General features: G+C 48.0%; 1 pseudogene; it reads right to left on the reverse strand.

Annotated features, from left to right (window-relative positions):
- Window positions 1-12,232: 12,232 nt before the first annotated feature.
- Window positions 12,233-22,137, reverse strand: part of Itgb2l-ps1 (integrin beta-2-like, pseudogene 1) — a 45,061-nt pseudogene continuing 35,156 nt past the window's right edge.

Raw genomic sequence — 22,137 nt, forward strand, 5'->3', positions numbered from 1 at the left:
TTTTCAATCAGTTTGGCTGTATATGGATGGGTGTGGGCTGTCCACCAGAACATGGGCAACTAACCAGGGCTTACACTTCCAAATTCTAGTCCATCGCTGAATGAAGCCAAGACAGGAGCTCAAGCAGGGCAGGAACTTGGAAGCAGTAGCTGACACAGAGGCCCTGGTTGGGTACTACTTACTGCCTTGCTTCTCACGGTTTGATTAGCCAGCTTTCTTATAGAACCCAAGGCTACCAGCCCAGGGATGGAATGGGCTGGTCTCTCTCCCATCAATCACTAATTAAGAAAATGCCCTACAGGGCATTTTGTGTACATCCTAATCTTATGGAGACATTTTTTTTGGAGCTGGGGACTGAACCCAGGGCCTTGCGCTTCCTAGGCAAGCGCTCTACCACTGAGCTAAATCCCCAACCCCATGGAGACATTTTCTTAATTGAGGTTCTCACCTCTCTGATGACCATACTGGTGTTAAGTTGACATTGGAAGTATCCTGGACACCTTCCATGCTGTGATGTTGACTGGTTTGGTCTTGCACAAGCCTTGTCCAGGCAGCCATGGCTACTATGAGTTCATGAGTGCAGCGGTCTTGCCGTGTCCAGAAGGCATTGGTTTTTACCAGTCCCCCTGACATCTGGCTCTTACAATCTCTCTATCCTCTCTTCTGTGATGGTTCCCGAGCCTTGGCCAGTGAGGGGACAGCACAGTTGCCTGTTTAGGGTGAGCACTCTACAGTCTGTTATTCTCCGCACTTGGGCTGATTATGGTCTGTATTAACTGCTCTCCATTGAATGAGTGAGGGAGGGCTGAGAGTTGGTGCTGCCTTTTAAAAATTATTATTTTATGTATACGTGGGTGTGTTTTGCCTGCATTACTGTGTGTGCATCACATGTGCGTGGTGCTCATTGATGCCAGAAGAGGGCATCACATCCTCTAGAACTGGAGTTTTAAAGATGGCTGTTAGCTACCATGTGGATGCCGGGAACTGAACCTGAGTTCTCCGGAAGAGCAACCAGTGCTCTTAACCACTGAGCCATCTCTCTAGCCCTGGTGCTGCCTTTCACAATGCTAAGATTTGCGTGGTAAATTCAAAGAATTACAGCATTTAGAAATGAAGCAACTGTCAAGAAGGAAGTCAGGAGACCTCAGCTGCTCATCTTCGTGTGTCTTCTCTTCCCATGTAAAATCACCATGGATGTTAGGATTCAGAATGAGATTTCTGCCCTTTCCAAATCCCGTTTACATCTAGGTATGTATGCTCAGTGAATTTCACTGCCTGTATCTGGTGCACTCACATTTAACTTAGAGGTAAAACACTTATTATCTTGAGATCCAAATGGGTTGGTGCAGATTTCTCTGCTGGCTAGCAATTACTCCCATGTTTAACTATGCTGATAGGTAGCATTTGGCTTTTGACATTGCCAGACTATTACTGTGAAGACTGAACAAATGTCTATTCACCTTAGCGAACCCACAAGTGACCAAGGTACAGATAGTACCACAATCCAACTTGGTGAACCTATGAGTTTTATTGGGGCTACTTATAGAAACTTGGGTGAAGGTTTACTTAAAGGAGCAGAATTCACTTAGGACAGCTGCATCACAAAAACCTACCTCAGTGTGGGTGATGGCTCACAAGATCTGGAAACTTCAGACACAGTGCACACCCTGCAAAGGCTGGAAAGTGTCCTTTCCAGGTTGTTCTGTTGACCTCATGCTCTTGTAGGCAGCTCAGCTTTTCTGAGAGTAGCACTTGGCAGTCTCTGTTGCTTATATCCTCACTGGCAGGAGGACCTAGTGAATCTGGTCAATTTCAGGGACTTCCTTGGAACTATTTTGAGTTGTTCAGTTCCTGTCTTAAAAGCTTCACTGCAGGACGGAGCATTTCACCCTTTGGCCAACATCCTGTCTCAAGAAGTTTCCTTCTAAAATTGGATTTTATTGTGGAGGAAACTGCTACCCAACCATAGATTCTAGTGAATTCTGTGAAATTATTAAAGGAAGGATCAAGATGGCATTCCTTGTCACTCAGCACTCCCACTTATTGCAGTGTCACATAACACCGCTTAAACTTAAGTTTTCAAAACTAAACAGAACACAAGACCTTCTTCCTCGATTACATCAGCCCACTTCAAGAGGTCAACAGTCATGGTTAGTGCTACTGTATGCGAATACAGACAGATGATGGGGTTTTGTTATTGAAGCAAATTCTGCTGGACAGAGATGAGAGAGAACAAGGAGAGACAGAGAGAGAGAGAGAGAGAGAGAGAGAGAGAGAGAGAGAGAGAGAGAGAGAGAGAGAGATTTGTAAATGACCTTGACATGTCACAGGCTTTTTCATGCAAACACAAATCTGTGTTTTCTTTGGTGTGAAAGCCTGCAGTAGACCGGTTTCTATTTAGGGATCCTGCAAACCTCAAGGCAGCTCTCAGCTCAACGTGGTGTTTTGCTGATGTGGTAAAAGTGTCTTTCACTTCGTGGACAGCTGAGGCAGGCTCAGGGGGCTGGGTTGGGAGGAGGCAATTGGCAAATGACATAGACAAGGTCAATTCTCCAAGACATAGATGAGGGTCTCCGGTGATGAATGATTAATGGGGGTGCAAATCTAGTTCAGTGATTGTTCCCCCCGTGCCATTAAATGCTGACTAGGAAGTGACCCATTTGACTTCCTGGCTGATTTTGAACTTGCCTGAGCTTTCCAGGGCCTTCTGTAGTTGACTTAGAGCAGCAGGACTGAGGCAGTGATGCCAATCCGTGAGGATTACTGGGAGCCTTTCCTCTGCTCTGTGTGGCTCTGACCTTAGGGAGGTGAACGTTGCAGTGCATGATCCCAGTAAGCAGACGGCATCAAAAGTGAGTGTGGGTCATGGTAGACAAGAGCCGTCTTTTAGTATCTTGTTCCTAAGGTTGAAGTGTTTAGGACACCTCGAGAATGGGCAGTTCACTGTTTGAAAACTCTCCTCTTCTGTGAAACAGAGGGTAGCCAACAAGCTCAGAGAGGGAAGAAGGTGTGGGAGAGATGCTAAGCGGAGTCTCGGGAAGATGGACCATGCCAAGGACCTTGACAGGGAAAGGCTCCAGTGGCCTTGGAGCAGGCAAACTGAGAAGGCCCGAGAGGACTGACAGGGGAGCAGACTTGGCTAGACCTGTATAGAGCAGGTCTTGTGGTTGTTGTGGCTTTAACAAACTATGGGAATCTTCCCTGAACCAGCCCCAGCTGGAAACCAGATACCCTGTAAGCTCATTGACATTAAGGTTAGTGTGTAAGTTGTTCCCTGGGGAGGACAGAGCCGGGTGAGGTGTTGAGCAGTGGGTGTGGGTGCATAAAGAATGTCCAGAAATCAAACAATGGAGAGTGCCTTTGTGAAGAAGGAAGGGCATACATTCTGCCTAGCAGCTGCACGGCTCCTCTCCTTAAAGGATAAGCCACTTACCTGAAGTACACATCACCAGGATGCCCTAGGCATGCGCATTCCTTGAGTAGCTCAGGCCCATGTTCACATCCACAGAACAAGGAGACAGAATAGTGATCCTCTGAGGTGCCCGCCTTACCTCAGAGATGTTCATACACACAGGCGAGCTGGTGCCAGCACCCATCCTCTCCTCAGCCAGTGTGGCCCAGTGGGTGGGACCAAAGCTGTCTTTTTAGGTATATATAGCACCATTCACCCTGGTAGTACTGAGGTGGGTGTTGCTATAAGTGGCAAATGTTGGATTCCCTCCAGCTCAGCTTTGAACCCTTGGGCACTGAGGCCTTGCTAAAAGTGTCTGTGGTCTCTGGTGGTAGCTGGAGTCCTAAGAAAGTCCCATTGTCTTCCCTATGCTGCTGGGAGCATGTGCTATTTCTAAAAAAATGCAATGGGATATTGAGCATTGAGGCCATAGGAAGATCCATGAGAATTGTTGTCTAGAAAGCAGCTTCAGGCTGCTAGTAATACTGGGTTGATACAGCGAAAATTCCAGAAGGCTCTGGTTAAGTCTGTGGGGGAATGTAGGTAACCCAAAGGTGTTGAATATATTTTTCTCTAGAAACATCGTGTGTGTGTGTGTGTGTGTGTGTGTGTGTGTATGTGTGTGTATGTGTATGTGTGTGTATGTGTGTGTATGTGTATGTGTGTGTGTGTATGTGTGTGTATGTGTATGTGTGTGTGTGTGTGTGTGTGTGTGTGTTTTACAGGATAGCTTCATTTGTAAACAGCAGGCAACTGTTTTAATTTCATAGACAATAAAGTCTGAGGTAGTTAAACTAATAGAAACAAATCTAAATAAAAAAAACTAACTTTAAAAACTACAGTTGATAGTCCATACCCCCCTCCCTCCCACTTTAGAAAGTATAAGTTGGAAAGTTAGGGGCAGGGTAGCAGGCTCCTATCATGAGGGTGCCAAGGATGAAAGTTTTGTCTCCTTCCTGCCTCCGCACAGCTTCATGGTTTGTGTGTGTGCATGCAGTTGTGTGTGGTTTGTGCCTCTGTATATGTGTCTGTGCGAGAGTATGCATTTGGTAGGTGTATGAATGAACTGCATGTATATGTATTTATATACATATGTGTATGTGTATTTGTGTGTACATGAGTATGTTCGTTTACATGGCGCATGTATATTTTTGTGTGTTAGTGTATATACTATGTATTTATGTGTGGACTCCAGTTTGCCACACCGGCTTCAAGTCCAAATTGCCTTTCTGGCCACCAATGATCAGAGGCCCCTTTCTGTATAGAGGGGTGACAGCTGACCAGGACAGCTCTTTGTTTGAATTGCAGTCTTGGTGACTTCTTTCCTGTCCCTCTGACATACTCCTTCCTTTATTACTCCAAAGGACACCTTCCATCCAGTGACTTCTAATTCCTCTGATTCTGTGTGTGTGTGTGTGTGTGTGTGTGTGTGTGTGTGTGTGTGTGTGTGTGTGTATGTATGTATGTATGTATCTATCTATCTATCTATCTATCTATCTATCTATCTATCTATCATCTATCTATTTCTGTTGCAGCTTGGACTTCATGTGGTTCCCCAAACACCTAGAGCAGGTTTTGTACCTAAAGCTCTTGCCTATCTGTGGATTCCATTCCCCTAACTGGGCTGCTTTGTCTGGCTTCACTGGAAAAGGATGTGTCTAGCCCTGCAGTGACTTGATACACCAGTGTCTGCCAGTGTCATGGGGATACCTGGGGTAGGGGGCACCCTTTCAGAGGAGAAGGGAGGTAGGTATGGGAGAGTGACTGTGAAGGGGGACCAGGAGTGGCAACAGCCATCTGAATGTAAAATGAATAAATAAATTTATTAATGGAAAAATGTATGTTTGCTTTTTGTGTGTGAGTGTTTTGCCTAAATGTATGTGTATACACCACATGTGTACCTGGTTTCTTTGGAAGCCTGAAGAGAGTGTTGGATTCCCTGCCAACAAGTCACAGAAGGTTATGAGCCACCACGTGGTCACAGGAAACTGAGCCTGGGCCCTCCATAAGAGCATTAACTTCTCTGGATGCTGAACCATCTCTCCAGCCCCCTCCCATAAACTTTACCTTGACACTTGACAAGCTGTTCTGTCTGCCTGATTCACCATCCCTGAGCCCTTCCAACTCCTGACTTAGCACCTCTGACATGTTAATGTCACCGTAAGTGTCTCCTCCCTGGTGGCTAATGGCATAGATTCAATGCTGGACACTTTTGCATTCAATGCCTGTTTTCCTATTCAATTCCCTGCAGGAAGGTAGGCTCCATATTGGCCTCTCCCTGCCTGTTCTGATGCTGCCTGCATGGAGACAGGCACCTTCTACATCGCCAGTGAATTCTTACAGAAAAAGATTTACTACAAAGGCTCGTGTGAACATTGATTTCACTTCTAGGCAGTGGTTTGGCTGCATTAGGAATCTTTGTGCTTGTTCAGAACTGGCCACTCATGGGGTCCTTAACTACTGAAGCATCTCAAGCCAGGGAGCAGACATTGAGGGGTATTTCATTAGAGGGTATTGCAGTGTTAGAGTGCCCCTCTTTGGAACCATTAGGTCCATAGGAGCATACTGGAGAGGAAGCCTGGAGAGAAGCGATTGAGCCTGGGGATATCTTCCTGCGTGGCTTGGGGTGTGGTGTTTGAGCATCTGAGAAATGTGATGATCATTGGCAGAAGTCTGGTTCATCTCCATGTGCATCAAAGGTTGTTTACTGTTTCTCTCTCTCTCTCTCTCTCTCTCTCTCTCTCTCTCTCTCCCTCCCTCCCTCTTTCTTTCTTTCTTTCTTTTTTCCTTTCTTTCTTTCTCTTTCTTTCTTTCTTTCTTTTTTCCTTTCTTTCTTTCTTTCTTTCTTTCTCTTTCTTTCTTTCTTTCTTTCTTTCTTTCTTTCTTTCTTTCTTTTCTTCCTCTCCCTTTCTCTTTTCTTCCTCCCTCCCTCCTTCCCTCTTTTCCTCCCTCCCTCCCTTCCTCCTTCCATCCCTTCCTCTTTCCCTTTCTTCTTATGGAGCTGGGACTCTAAGAACACCCCATGTACTAAGCAAGAACTGGACCTCTGAGCTAAGTTACCTATTTCTTTTTTTTTTGTTCCGTTACTTATTTATTATTTAAAGATTTACTTTATTATTTATTCATCTATATGTGTGCAGGTCTGTGTGTGCATCCATGCAGGTACAAATGGATTCCTATGGAGGCCAGAAGAAGGCAGCAGATTCCCGGAGCTGGAGTTACAGGTGGGCTGTGAGTAGCCCAATGTAAGTGCTGGGAACTGAGCCCAGGTCCAATGCAAGCACAGTCAGTGCGTTAATCTCCAAACCGTCTGTTTAGTGCCTTGACTTTATTTTGATACATGGTCTCTCACTAAATCACTCAGACTGGTCTTGAACTCACACTGCAGTCAAGACAGGGCTTGTACTTGCAGCCTTCCTGCCCCACGCCTCCCCGAGTAGCCAGGACTGCAAGCTTGTATCGCTAGACCTGACAGATTTCTTAACAGTTAACAGCACTAGTCACTGACTTGGAAGGAAGCTTGTGATTCCAATACCTAAAAATACCTGCAAAATCACCCTATGTCCCAAAGACATTACAAAGGCATTAAGCCAATTTCTAGCCACAAACATCTCACTGTGTATACAAGTACAGAACGTCTGTCACACGCGTTTGAATTTTCCACAAATACAATTGCATTAAAGAAAACACCGAGGAGGGGTTGAGTTTGGGGCTGTATGTAACCTTAACAAGGACTGTTGGGCTCTTGGTAAACTGTAGCTAACAGCCTTGCCATAGGAGTATCTGAGTTGCTAACAGGGCTTATCGAGAACCCCGGATCTGCTTGAGACATCTGTTGATAGGGAATGCAGATCCACTGGCCTCACCTTCTTTTGTGCCCTGCCTTTGTCTAGATGACGGCTTTTCCTGTAGATATTTATACAAGCTCTGCTGTGTCTTCTCTTTTCTAAATTCACTTTCCTGTCATCTGTGAACCTAAAGGATTCATTTTACCTTCATCCTTTTCATACCACACCCTGGCACTAAGCATCCCTCTATCCGATTGCTCAAAATCATGGATTTGCCTCTGTATATCTACCAGCCACTCTGATTGCTCTCTCTCCCTTGCTCCTGTTGCTGTCAGGAAGCACAACACAGAAATGACTAAAGAAAATCAAACAGACCCCTAACCGAACCAAGAAAACTTCCAAAAGTTACAGGAATCCATGCCTGACTCCTATAAATAGTTTTCAAAGTATTTAATATGTGTCTTACGATACAAGACGGTTGACTTAAGTGCCTGCTGCCGAAATGATCCGTGCTATTTTAGAAGGCAGGGGAAAGCGTCAATAAAATATGTTTCTGTCATGAGAGCCTGCAAATACTGCGAGCGAAGTTTATATAAAAATTAAAAATGAATAGCTGAGGAGAGAGGAGAGAGTGGTAGCACGTACCACCAAGTGCTCCTTAAGCTACTCATTTTGTGACATTGTGTAGGGCATCCTGAGAGCATCGCACTCTGGAAAGGCTACCCACGGGTGCATAGTCAGATGACTGGCGCTTTGAGATAGGCTCTTGACTTTCCCTGGGGTGCAGCCCCTTTGGTACCTCAGAAGTGTCACACTGATAAAGGCCAAAATGCACCATTGTTCAGTGACCTTCTACAGAAGCATCAGGGTTAGCCAATAAGCCCTATTTGTCAGAGCTTCCTTTAGACATAAAGGCTATTCCTGTCTGAATAGAATTTCCAAGTTCTTGGTTTTGCTGATGCTTAAAGCTTGGCTTAGTTTACAGTTGCATCTCTGTGAACTTGAATTTAGGAGCCAGAATGATCTGCTGCTGCTTCTCTGGTGTGTGGATGCTGTAAGGACATTTTAAGGTATTAGTGAACTAATTAGAGAATCAGAATTGTCATGTGAATTTAGTTATTTCATCCCAGTGACCTGATTATGTGACCCTGTGGTAGTGAAACTGATGAGATTAGCACTGTGGGATTCTCCTTCAAAGAAGGTGGTTCTGGTAAGGAAGAGCTGGGATTAGGGAAATGGAGTCAGGAAAGGCAACATTCGGGTGTGTATGCTATCAACGTAATGCACAGGACCAGTAAGGGTTGTCATTGTAGGTGGACTGAGCCCAAGCCCAGGGACACCATAGCAAGGAATACAGGCTGCTTCTAAGGTGGGTCTGCTCACAGGGCTGGAGGCCACAGGGAGGATGTTCTTCTACTTTTGTTGGCGGGGGACGTTAGCATCTCTCCCAAGACTCTGCAGCAGAGAGGGAAGACTCAAAGCGGCTGTCAAGAGGGAGGCTACAAAATGAGAAGGGCTGTGTCTGAATGCTTTACCCCAGCCACAGACAGAAAGAAGTTGAGTTGGGATATGGGATTCAGGTGCTTTTGCTTCCGGGGATGGCGCCCCACTTTTCTCATCTATTTGACTCTTGGTTGGGCAAACAAAGATCAGGGAAAAGAGCTGAAAAGGGAGGCAGGAAAACTACACCTTCTGGTGCGGCTTTAGACTTTCTGGTGTTATAGCAAACTACATGGCATATAGAAGAGTGGTGTGGCCTTGCAGCTGTTTTTGGATTCTGGATTACAGGGAAACAAATTCACAAAGAGGCCAGAGAGTGACGGGCAGTCCACTGCAGGTGATGTACAGGGGTTCTCTCTTACAGGTTCACAGGAGCGAAGCTGCCCACAAACAAAAAGTGTGGGGTGTTCTTCCTACCTATTTACCTCTTCAGGACAAATGAGATCAGGCACAACAGGGACCTGAAAAATAATGCAAGGTTTCTTCCTCCTCCCTGGAAAATATACAACCCCTAACCTGAAAGTCCCAAGCACGGGACGGTAGTGGTTTAGAATAGCCCTGCAGACTCCTGACTTCTCATTTTATCATTAAAGGAACAAGGTCATCTTCTGAGTAGGATCCTGGAATAAATCTGGAGTTTATGCCATCTAAAAGTCCAAAATACAGAACAGGTTGGTGTCAAGAGACTCAATAATGGAGAGTCCTCTGTGTGCATGTTTAAGTAAATGTTTTAAGAAGAAGGCTCTTAGTTTCCTTACCAAGAAGTAAGGTCGTGAGTGGGGTGAGGAAACTGGTTGATCTGGGCAGGTATGGTGGTTCTAATGAGAATGCTCCTCATTGGCTCCAATGCGTAATCATCAGAAAGTGGCACTAGTTAGAAGGACTAGATGTATGTGACGTTGTGTGTCACGCTGGGGGGGGGGTGGGCTTTGAGGTTCTAAGAGCCCAAGTCAGACCCAGTGCTTTCTGCAGATCTGGATGTAGAACTCTTGGCTCCTTCTCCACCATGTCTGCCTTCACACCACCATGCTTCCTGCCATGGTGATAACGGACTTAAATCTATGACACTGCAAGCCAGTCCCAATTAAATGCTTTCCTTCCTAAGAGTTGCATAGTCTTGATATCTATTCACAGCAATACATCACAGACTAAGACAGGGGGATGGGGAGGGGCCTTGTTTTCACAGGGTGCTAAATTCTCTGTAAATTTGTCTCTTTAGGGTTGCTTAAATCTAGGAAGAGATCATGATAAGACAGGCATTTGGGAATGGGTATCCTGGAACACCAAAGCTGACCCAGAGAGGCAAGTGTGGTCAAGAGTAGACTGAAGATATTTATTAGAAAGAACACACATTGTTGTCATTGGGTTCTTTGCAGTGCCTAACTAATAAGTACAGAGAGGTAAAACATGTAATATAGAATCCAGGAGAAGATTGGAAGAGCACTGTTTGGGTGTTTGTTCTACACTGGTTCATCATGGAAGGGAGGGTGATGGAGATCATCAAGAAGAAAGACGTGGAAAAAGAGGAAAGAAAAACCCAGCATTCAGCAAAGGGTGGCTCTGAGGAAGGTCAAACGGTAGACAGGTGGCCTAGTGAGGAGCAGGTAAACCAGAATGGAGGTTGAGGGAAATGTCATGAATGTGCCTTCCCTTGCAGCAACTCTTCCTCAGCTCATCCCAGCATGGATGATGGTCCCTGAGGACCTTCTGAGGGAGAGCTTGCAAAGACCTCCAGGTGCTTTGATTATGCACTAGCTCCTATTACTGACCTATGGCAGCATGACACTAGAAGTAAAATCCAGTCACTGATGGCTTGAACATACAGTGCAAATGGGTGTGCACATGTGGCTTGAAGCTTGTTTGCTCCCAAACTCCTAGAGGGGTTCGCACTTCCAAATCACATGCTCATGGCAGCAAGAGGGTAGAGACTTAATGCCAAAGTTGTGGCTAACACTGAGGCCTTTGAAAATTATTAGATCAGATGAAGTCATTTGATTGATCATGATCATTTTAGTCACTTGGGGGGGCAGAGACAAAGACACAGAGAGAGACACAGAGAGAGACAGAGAGAGAGACAGAGAGAGATATGCTGATGTGATTTAGTTGATGCACAGGTTTACTACATCCTGAGTACACTGCCTGCCTGACTTTCAGCCTTCTGTGATACTACCAATTAAATGCTAGTGTCATTACAAAGTATCCTGCATCAGGTAATTTTAGTTATTTTTCTCAAACTGTCTGTCCAGAAACAATCCAAGGAAGAAAAAAAATCTTATTTTGGCTTATACATTTGGGTGATACATTTTATCATGGTGGGGCAAACATGAGCACAGGACTGGGAGGCAGATGGCCACAATGTATCCTCAGTCAGGAAGCAGAGGGTCAACAAGAATTAGGCCCTAGCTTCAGAACCTCAAGATTCCATTCTCACAGTAAATGATTCACTTTTGCCAACAAAGCTCCATTTCTGAAGGATCACACAACCTTCCCAAATGAGACCACTAGCTGGGGACCAAGTGTTCAAACATGTGAGCCTGTGGGGACAGGTTCTCCAAACTATGCAGTAAAAGGTGAATTAAAACATCAGTTACCATTAGGCCAGACCATGTGATTTCCATTACCCTATGAGTTTGTGTGGGCTATTCAGAGAAACAAGACACACAGGTATGCTTGTTCTGTCTGTCTGTCTGTCTGTCTGTCTGTCTGTCTGTCTGTCTCTGTCTCTGTCTCTGTCTCTGTCTCTCTCTCTCTTTCTTTCTCTCCCTCTCTTCAACTCCTTCCATACCCTTTCCCTTCTACCCTCTTTTCCCCTAAGAAGTCGACTCATATAATGGTGGATGCTGAGAGGTCCAAGGTCCACAGCAATCTGAGAAACCAGGGGGAGTTGATGACATGGCTGTGGCCTGTGGTGCTTAATCTTGATTGACTACTTGACTAGATTTGGAATCACCCAGGAGACACTCTGAAGGGCATTTCCAAAGGGGTGTAACTGAGGTGGAAAGATCCACCCCAGATACTGGCAGCGCCATCCTGTGTGCTGGTCCAGGCTGAATAAAAAGGGACAAAGTAGCAAACATTCACATTCACATTTATCTCTGCTCCCTCCATACACATGTACCATGAGTGGCTGCCGCATGCTCTGGTTATCATGACTTTCCTGCCGTGGTGACCTGCATTCTCAGAACCCACATAAAAGTTGGGGATAACAGTGTGTGTCTGTAATTCCAGTTCTGGGGAAAGGGGGTTCCTAGAACTCACTGGTTAACTGGTCTCACTAGCTGGTGAACTCCAGGTCCAGGGCAATTGGAAAAGACACCTAATGTTTACCTGTCTCCTGCCCCTTCCCCTGCCCACATGTACTCACATGCACTCTGTGCATACACAGGGGAAAGATTAAACATGTAAGTTACTCTTGCATTTAATTTAACTGATTTCTTAATTTTCACACAGAAAAACATATGTCTGGACTGCTAAGACCTAGGAAGTTTCTTTCTCAAGCCTTGTGAATGACTGCATGGGCCAGAAGGGGATGCTCTCCCTGGAGAGGAGTCCACAGAAGACCTGGAAGGTTGGTCACTGTGGAAAGAAACAGCACACCAGCTTTTGTTGTGATGGCGTTCCCGTGGTGCGGTGGTGCATGTAAGCCATGTCTTGATCGGTCATAGCATGGAGGAGGCATGGTTTGCTGGTCCCATCCAGTTGGTTCTGGTGCCTCACCCTTATTCTCCTCATTCCACACTGGCTCCTCATGGTAGGGTTCTTGGAAACGAGGCTCTTCTGGGGAGAAACCAAACATGTCCTTATTAGCACAGGGAGGGCTTCTGGGGCTGTCTTGGAGGCCACCGGTTTAAAGACGTTGCTTTGAGGAGAAAGGCAGGAGTGGAAGATCTTCCCATGGATTGGACATTAAGGGTAGAGAGGTCGTAGTGTGCACGCTCGCCTGAGCTGCTGGGGCAGGGTGTGCGCAGGCCTTCAGCGTGAGAAGTCACAGAGGACAGGAAGGTGCAGGCTCACACAGCCTAGCCACGCACGCTGTGCCAGTGTGCTTTGAGCCCCATCCTCTCTGGAGAGCTTGGCTGTTTCAGGGGGATCATATAGAGAACCAGCAGGAAGGCAGTGCTGGCAGGACACCTACTGTAAGTGGTGGCACTGGAGCTTTCTGCACACACTAAGGACAAAGCATGATCCATCAATAGCGTGAGTCTTACCCAAAAGTCTATAGTCTCTGTACGTCACTCAGTCCTTAAGAGGTCCCCATTCTAGAGACTTGCTGTCTGCCCCACAACACAAGTATGCAAGAGAATCCAGCCTCAGCCTCCATCAGAATCAAGGCCAGTCCCTGTGGCTCCAGTGATACTTAAAGGCTGCTGGGCCTGGCCTTATTCACAGAGGTTAGGGTCATGCCTGAGAGGCCCTAGGCCATCTCACTGCACAGTTGAACCCCTAAGGAGGTCCGTGCTATGGCCTTAGGACAAGTCCTCAGCTTCAGATTCCTCACACAGTCGGGGCCCCCTCTCCCCACTCTCATGGGTTCCCAACTTGAGGAAGGGTTGGGGAACAATGGACTCCAGGTCTCTGTCCTGTAAGAGTCGCAGTGTGCTATAGGCTGCATATTCTGTGGCTACCCAAGTGGCCTTGCTACTTTGTCCCTTCAGTCCTCTAAGCATGGATGGCAGGGGGAACTAGAATTCTGGAGTTGCACGCTGAAGGCCTGTGGGGACATCTTGACTTTTGCTCAAATCCAGCATCTTTGACGTCTTTGGCCATTATTATCTAACACTTCTCCCAACTGCTCTAATCCCCAACTTCCCATCGCATCTGCTGGAGGACCCCAGACCTTCAAACTCTTACCAAGTCCTCTATTCTACCATCTTCATGAAGTATATTGTCTGTCCTTCCAGCTCAGCTCAGTTCAGCCTGTCCATCTCCAATCTCTCAGTCCTGACCAAGCAGCAGTACTGGGTAGTACCGTGTCCATCTCAGCTCAAGACAGGACCTCGTCCTCTTGGTCCCAGACAGTATAGACCCACTTTGTACTGACTGACAGGGCAGTGGGCACCTGACAAGGAAGCAACCAGCCAACTGCATCAACCTGTACCATGTCAGGACCATGCCACCCCTGTATCTACCTGGTCCCTGACAGCACCATGACCAGCTTGTTTCCTGAGAGTTCTGTCGCTGAGAGGGTCATGTCCACCCTGGGTGCTAGCTGGGATTAAACAAGACAATGTAGATGTTGCTACTCTTCCTCTGGGAACCCCTAATGGCTCCCTGGCGTGCTCAGGAACAACCTTGAACCCGTTTGGATGACAGACCTCCTTTTCCCAGTGCTTTCATTTTTCCCCAGGAGAAGGGGCCCCTCACCACGGGGTCTATGAATCATTTTAACTGCTGTTTTAGCCTCACCCTGTGCAGAGCATTGTCTGAAAGAACCATGCCAGGAATGCATATTCTTTGCAATATGAACCCCATGAAGACCAGGTCATGACCCCCAGTTTGCAGGCATTACCATCAAGGACCTGAGCTTAGTGGGGCCCAACAGTGCTGTAGACAGCAGCATCCCCCACTGCTCTGAGGCATAGATCCCCCATAGATGCCATGAAACAGCTAACAGGCACAATCCCTTAGGGCCCTCCCATCAAACAGAAGATGCCCTCACTATATGGTCATTGCTTCAGTGGTCCCCCTCTCAACACATACTGGAGCTACCCCCAGAGGACCCTGTCTGCTGTCCATCTCTCAGTACAGGGCCAGGTAAGGGTATGGATGGCAGCTTCTTTGTACTACATACCTGCCCAGTTATCCTGGATAGTTCCCCTCTTGCTGCTATGTATCTTTATCCACAGGAGAGAGACCCTTCCCTCTGCAGCCCCCTTGATATCAGCGGAGGCACCGATGGCCAGAGTTCTTGTCATTATGTCCCACCTGCACCGGATCTGGGCACTGCCCAGTCTCACCTCGGCTGTCCTTTATGTAGATGGGATTGATGTCATCCTGGTCTTGCCGATATAGAGTGTAGGTCATATGGCAGCCCTCTGAGTCCCATTCAGTCATACGGGTCTTGTCATTCAAGGGGGTGGGTGAATGCAGCAGATTCCAACACTCTGTGTCTTATTGTACTGTTGTGTCTCAAGTACCTGGCACAGGAGCTGAGAAGAAGATGAGAATGAGTTTGATGGAATGAGGTGGTGAGGGGACCCGAGAGCATGAGACAAACGTCACTTGGATGGGCAAAGTGCACAGGCGTGTTGGGGTTTCGGCACTATGCAAAGACACAGGAATGTATCAGGATACACAAGTGTGTAAGACTTCACAGGTGTCAGGCTGCATAGATGTGTTAGGGTGAATGATGCATGAGCGCGTACTGCTGTGGGGGGGCACGGTGAATAAGTGTGTATTGGTGTGTAAGGATGCATATGTGTCAGGGTGTATGCTGTGTGAATGTATATTTGTATGTTAGGGCGTGCTGGTGAATCAGGGTAAACAGATGTACAAGACTGTGAGTTTGTCAAGGTGCACATTATGTGAGTATATACTGGTGTGTCAGGGCATACTGGTGAATAAGTTGTATTGATGTGTGAGGTTTTGTGTGTGTGTGTGTGTGTATGAAGTGTGCATGCTGTGTGAGTGCATACTTGTATGTTAGGCTGCACTGTTGGATCAGTATGTACTGGTGTGCAAGACTTCACAGTTGTGTCAAGGTACATAGTGTGGGAGTGTAGACTGGTGGGTCATGCTGTCCTAATGATTAAGGGGTACAGGTGTGCAAGGGTAAACAGGCGTCTCAGGGTACATGGGGTTGTCAAGATCCACAGCATGTAATGTGAGGATGTCCACATACAAGTTGATCCTATGGAGAGAGTCCTAGTCATCCTAAGAGGCCATCACAACAGTGCAGGTGAGGTTGAAACAGACAGTGGTCCTGGGAGGAAGTGAAGGGTAGAGCTAGTCAAGACTGGATCCAAAGGCCCAAGGGAGGTAAGATTCCCCTCAAAAATAAGGCTTCCTGCTGGGTCTGCTGGATCTCACTGAGAACTATGGTGTGGCAGTGTCCCTGGGGACTCCCAGGTGGCCTGGCAGTGAGGCTAGTGTGGGAGGTGAGGGCACTTATTAGTACTTGTAGCAGGAAAGAAACAGCCAGGACACTCCTCACGCAGTGGTGGCTGGTAGCCTGGGTCACAGCTGCATCTGTTACAGTGGCATCGACCATGGCCACTGCACTCTATCAGCCTGTCGTGGACAGCCCACCGTGGGTGTCCGGCACTGGCAGGCTGAGCCCTCAAAACCATCCTTACAACTGCATTGGCTGCAGGCACAGAGGCCCCTCCCTGGAAACCAACCGGGGTTGCCATGACTCATCTTCCTGAAGGCAGGTAGGAACCAGGAATCATTTTCCCACCGCCCTGGGCCCTTGCTGGATAGTGCTATATTTACAATGTCTTCTGCCTGCTTGTACTTGTATCACCCCATACAATCCCACAACACCATGCAAGGATAGGTAGGCAAAGATACAGAGACCAGGGAGACGCCCCCTACCTCCAGCAACAAAGCTACCTTTCATCCAGACCCCATATTGTGTCTAAATAGCTCTTGAGTCAGGACAGTTACTTATTACCCTCCTCCTAGGACAAATCCCGACCCTCACAGAAATGGAAGGTCCACCTAGGCTTGCTGCTTTTGTGTGGCTTAGTAAGTCCAGCACTCATCTATCCACTGTATATCCCAGCATTCCACTCAATGTCTCTTGGTGCAAACTGACAAGAAAGTCTCCACCTCCAGTGGCCCTTGTCACTCACATGGGCCACCGCAGACTTGGCCGTCATATCTCTCACAGTTGACATTATCACACTCACAGTATTGCCCAGAGATCACTTGGTTGGGGATGTCACTGGTGTGACACACACACTGCCCACAGATGCAGTACCCCAGCCCCGAGCACACTTGGAACTATTGTCTTTCTGGAAGCTTCCCTCCAGTTCCCAACATAGCCAGAGTTGCACCTGGGGCAGTGTAGGAAGAGCTGTGCTAAGGATCTCCAGGGATGGGCACACTTTCAGCCCCTTTGGGCCCTGCACACTTCTAAACACCTGGAAAGTATGCCATAGCACATTTGTTCTTTTCTCAATGGTCTCCCGAGCACTGTGAACGGAAGCTCAGTAGTCACTGAGATCCCTCCTGAGGCTGCCCTTAGTAGAGTAGCCAAGCATAAGCTTGACCTTGGGTCTTGAACACTTGCTCTGACAGGCTACTATGGTACCATGCAGTGCAGCATACAGACAGACTGTGTGGTGCGAATGGTCCTCTATTTGTGGGTTCTGAATATCACTGGATCTCAGGTGACTGAGGGACCGCATCTCTTAGCTTTGATTGACCTGTCTTGTCCCCAGTCCTTGCTTGCTTCTGAATCTCTGTTTTCTGCTGAGTGAAGTTTCCTGTCAGCCAGTCAGAGAGTAGAGTGAGGTTGGAATTGCTGAGGATTACCCTGGTTGGGGAATGACAGCAAAGGCTTTGGGGGTGTGAACCCCAGGTTCCTCACCAGCTGTGCTCACACCATGGAGCCTAGAAGCTATCTAATAAGATGTGGGTCGGTCATGATTACCTCACCAGTAGACACCTTTCCCATGGGTTGCTGTGTCACAGGCTGGCCCTTCCTGCCTCATCTGTAGACACACTCCACGACACCCTTGCCTCCACAGAGGCTGTTCTGTCGACTCTGCTCCCGGCACTGGCACTTACATGGGAAGGATCCGCACAGTTACCGAACCGTGAAGCCCAGTGCCTGGATGAAAAAGAACTGCTCCTGGAAGCACTCTGAACCATGACGTTAACCTGGAAGGTGACCAATAGGGGAGTGATGGGGCTCAGGTGGGGGACATGGTGACCAGGGTCACAGACCTGCTCCTTTCCTCCCAGAGGTGTTGAGGAACAAGAATGATGTCAGGGGAGGGCTGTTAGATTCTCTCTGGATTTGGGGATGCCCTGCAGACCATGCTGCAGGAAGGCCAGACCCTTGCCTGTACCCACTGCCCTTATTAACCACATCCAAGTTCCAAGAATCAGACTAGGGAGCTAATATTTTTCATTATATACACAGCAGGAGGTTTTACACTGAATTTGTGGGGCACGTTTTCCCTTGTGTTGTACCTGTAAGTCCAGTGCACTAAGATACCAGAATGTCATAGGGAGAGTGATGTCACATCTAAAAGAAATTTAAACCGCATGGTACTTTAAGAAAGAGTAGAAATGTCAGTAAAGGTGAGAAGCAAACATCTGAAAAATATAATAAACTCAGTCAAATTCCTGTGTCACTCAGCAGGAGGGGACGGATGCTAAGAACTGGCAAAGAAGCATGGGTTTGTCTGGTGTGAGATGTTAGTTCACAAGCAAAAAAGAAACATGGAAAGCTTGGGTAACAAATGTATATCTAGCACGTTGGGGAAACAGTTCATGTTTCTTCTGCTCACTTGGGAGAGCTTTGATGTTTCCATCCAAAGATAAAATGAAACAAAAGTAAGAAAGCCTGATCCAAACTGGTATTGTTTATATCTCTCTATGAGTCTAGCACTTGCCCCCAAGGGGTGTTGTTATTGCACCCCACTGGTCTGCGTATCTGGGCTATTCCAGGAGGGGTCTGGAGTTTGCTGGGGAGGTGCCCTCCCATTCCTTAACATTACCACAATGATAGCACCTGGGCTCTGCTAAGTGGTGTTTAAAGGGAGAAGGAGCTGGCTGGCTGCTGGAATCCCAGGCTCACTGGTCATTGATTTGTACATGGCTGCAGTTCCCTCTGGATTTGCCTGTGCTTGATGTTCTATTGCTGTGATAGGAGTCGTGGGTAATTGTCAGGATGCTGGGGATGGTGCTGTGGTCCAGGATGACTCTGGAGGAGAGTTTCTGGGGACAGACACAAGCAAACTCAGGAGTCACAAGTCCAGCTGTCCCTGTCCCCCAGTACTGTGGCACTTCTCATGCCCCTCCTGTTTGTGTTGATGACACAGACATCTACTGGGAGCTCAGTGAATGTGTCAGGATGGGACAGCAGGCTGATGCCATGGCTTGCTCTGAGACAGGCTACTGGCAGGTGACCAGCATAGACACAGCTGTGATCCCTGCTGCTCAATACTAGGGTTGGCAGAGGAGGCGGGATAGACTACTATAAAGTGATGAGAGATGAGACACAGGTGGAAGGAGAAGGGACAGATGACATCTGTTGAGTATGTAATGATGGTGCCACCGGACTCATCCCTGTGAAGACAGAGCTAGACATGACTGGGCAGTGACCAGGTACAGGAGCCTTTTTGAGGCACCTGAGGCTCACAAGGCTAGAGAAGGAAATGAGACCTTTCCTTGGTCAGTAACATCACACACTTGTGCTGCCAGCCCCTTAGGAGCCTAGGTCAGAATTTGTGGATGCCTGTCATCTGTGGATTTCTGTATCTGTAGGGACTAAATGGGTCCTGAGCAGTGAGCAGTGTTTGGTGCATGCTGGTGTCTACCAGAACCCTGGGACTCGAAGGGAGCGAACCTAGATGCAGCTGGACAGACCACACACCAGGTAGGAAGATGGACTCAGGATTTGCATGAGGCATGTTTGGGGGCTGGCATGCACGAGGTTCTGTGCTGATCTGTTTTTGTCAGCTTAACACAAACCAGAGTCACCTTGGAAGAGGCGACCTCAATTGAGGAATTGCCTTCCTCAGATTGGGCATGTCTATGGGCATTTTCTTAATTGCTAATTGATGTGGGAGGGCCCTGCATGCACCCTACATGGTGTCATCCCTGGTAGGTGGGCTTAGGCTGTATAAGCAAAGTGTCAGAACAAGATACAGGGAGCAAGCCGGTAAGCAGTGTTCCTCCATGGCCTTAGCTTCAGTTTCTGCCTCCAGGTTCCTGTTTGAGTTCCTGCCTTGCTGTCCTTTGATGATAGACAGCAAGGTTTAAGCTAAATGATATGCTTTCTCCTCAAGTAACTTTAACACAGTAATGGACAGACCCCTCCTTCTCAAGGCTGTATACACAGGGTGCAACTTTGCTGAGGTGGTTTCTGAGGTCCCTCCAGCCTGTGAGGCACTATGTGCTTGCTCCCCCCTGGCCATCTGCCCTCTTATATCCCCATAGTGGCTGACAAGGAAGAGCCCCATTAGAGTAGGGCTTAGAACTCATGTTTCAGGGAGAGCCAGATGAGATCTGGGGTGGTATACACTACTAAGAGGAGCTGCCCTGCACTCTGAGTCTGTCCAGAAGACTAAGGTGCCTGTAGGGGGCGACATTGGGGTTTCCCAAGTCAGGGCTTTGCTAACTGTGGAGTTCTCATCATCTCATGCAGCTTCTCCAGGAGACTCATACTGTAGGTGTTCCCGATGAGCTATGTCACGTTCTGGAGTCATTTGACAGCTACCTGATGTTCAGCTTGGGGATGAATGTAGTAAGTTTCTGTTGGAAGAGAAGATCAAGCTGGCACCTGGTGCCACCAACGCCTCCATGCTCACGAGGGCCCGTGACACCCAGAGGGTCTCCTAAACTCTCCAGGATGATGCTCGACCATCTCCTGACTTCAAGTCACAGAACGAGTACCAGCAGCATGCTGCCAAGTGCCAACATGTGACCCATGGCATCTTCGTGTCTGTGTGATGTAAGTGCTCCTGGCAGTTCCAGTGGCAAGCTGGTGATGTCACTAACAGGGAGCCTGCACCTGGCTCACCACGGGACAGTATTTTCAGCATATCAGCATGGTGGACAGAAATCCCACACAGGGCACGTAAGGGCACAGATCTAGAATGTGGTGAAATCACAGGAAGAGGGAAGTCCTGAGCCTGACTCAGTCTGAGCAAACTGATTTCAATGGTGGCAGTGTTACACAGCCCTGTGACAATCAGCTCTGGCAGGAGTGGCCTGCTTCCTAGAATGTCCCTGGAGGTGGTCCAGCCTGAGCTCCTGATAACAGACAGGCCGGCTACTTCCCTACCATTGCCCTAGTGTCATTGAAAGATGGTATATTTCACAAAGGAGAAGGAGCACTGCCACCCTCTCCAGGGACACACTACTGACAGTCAGGCCACCTCTCTACCCAGCATTGTCCTGTGACTCTCTAGAATGGAGTCTGTCCTCTCTGTGAAGCACAGAAAGCTTGCAACAGCTGGGCCACTAACCTTCTCTGTAACTCACTTCCATCTGTCTTGGTCCTGGGACCACCCCCCTGAAAATTTGGGTTCTGCCTTGTGAAAGTCGTTCTGTCTGAAATCCAGACGCATGCACAAAGAAGGGTGTGGGGTTAATGTGGAGTCCTGTGTCTGCTCCACCACAGGGCTTGGGCTGCTTGGGGAGGCAGGACAAGGGAAGTTGACTGCACTTACCCCACACTGCGGGTATTAGGCTGTGGGAAGCCTCGGGACACCGCTCAGGGGGTGGAGAAGTACGGTCTGAGTGCAGGGCACAGCCAGAGCTGTGGAGGCTGGGGCCATCAGGTTCTCGGGCTTTTGGGCATCCATTGGGATGCCACAGAAGAGCTGAGAATGAAATGGGGGCCCACAGTCTGGGTCTAGCCCAGGGCCAAGGGGGAAAATAGGGGGAAGCTGGATGGTGGTAGGCTTGAGCTTGGTGGCAGCTGCTGGGAGCTCAGGGAGGCCTTCTACAGGAGATTAAATGGTGGCTCTGTAGGCAAAGGCCTTCTCTGTGGCTTTCCATGACATATCTCAATAAAACAGCCCGTGACTTTAGACAGTTATTGTCATGGCGGAAAGTGGATGAGTAAAACTGTACCCACTTCTCAGTGTGGACTGGAGATTAAATTACCTTTTGCAGGGAGGAGTGTCTGGGAAGGAAAGTTCATTGGCTAAGCCTCCAGGCCTTTAGGCACCTCATTATAATGGAGATCTGTCTTGAGCGTATGTGACCTATGGTTATGTTCTCTACCTGTGGAGGGGCTTGGGGCATTGCCCTTATGTGACTGATGGTCACAAATCCATGGAGGGCTGCGGCTAGTGACTGGCCTGGCTTCCTGGGAGTTAGCTAAAATGTATACCATCTCTTTTAGGGTCACCAGGGTTTCAAGCCTCCTCAACTGGGAACCAGGGTGCCTTTCACAGTCCCAGAAGGGGACTCATATGCTTCCTGTGGTCGTGACCAATCTCCAAGAAACAGATACTTAGGGAGGCCAATGACCCATCAAGGCAAAGGAAGTAGTGGGGTAAGTCTTCTATCTGTGGTGTCCTTGCTTGTCACAATGCTGTCTGTGGGAGTGTGATGACTGCCACTGACAGCAACGAGTTGGGATCTTCCACAACCCTATGAGGAAGGGGTACTGTCATAGCCCAATTACAGATGAAGACATAGGAGCTGTGATATCCTGGGTAAGGGGTGGTCTCCTCTTTGATCCTCTGGCTGGCAACCTGTGCAGAG

This window comes from Rattus norvegicus, chromosome 11 (genome assembly GCF_021556685.1).
Source record: "Rattus norvegicus strain SHRSP/BbbUtx chromosome 11, alternate assembly SHRSP_T2T, whole genome shotgun sequence".
NCBI classification, from domain to species: Eukaryota; Metazoa; Chordata; class Mammalia; order Rodentia; family Muridae; genus Rattus; species Rattus norvegicus.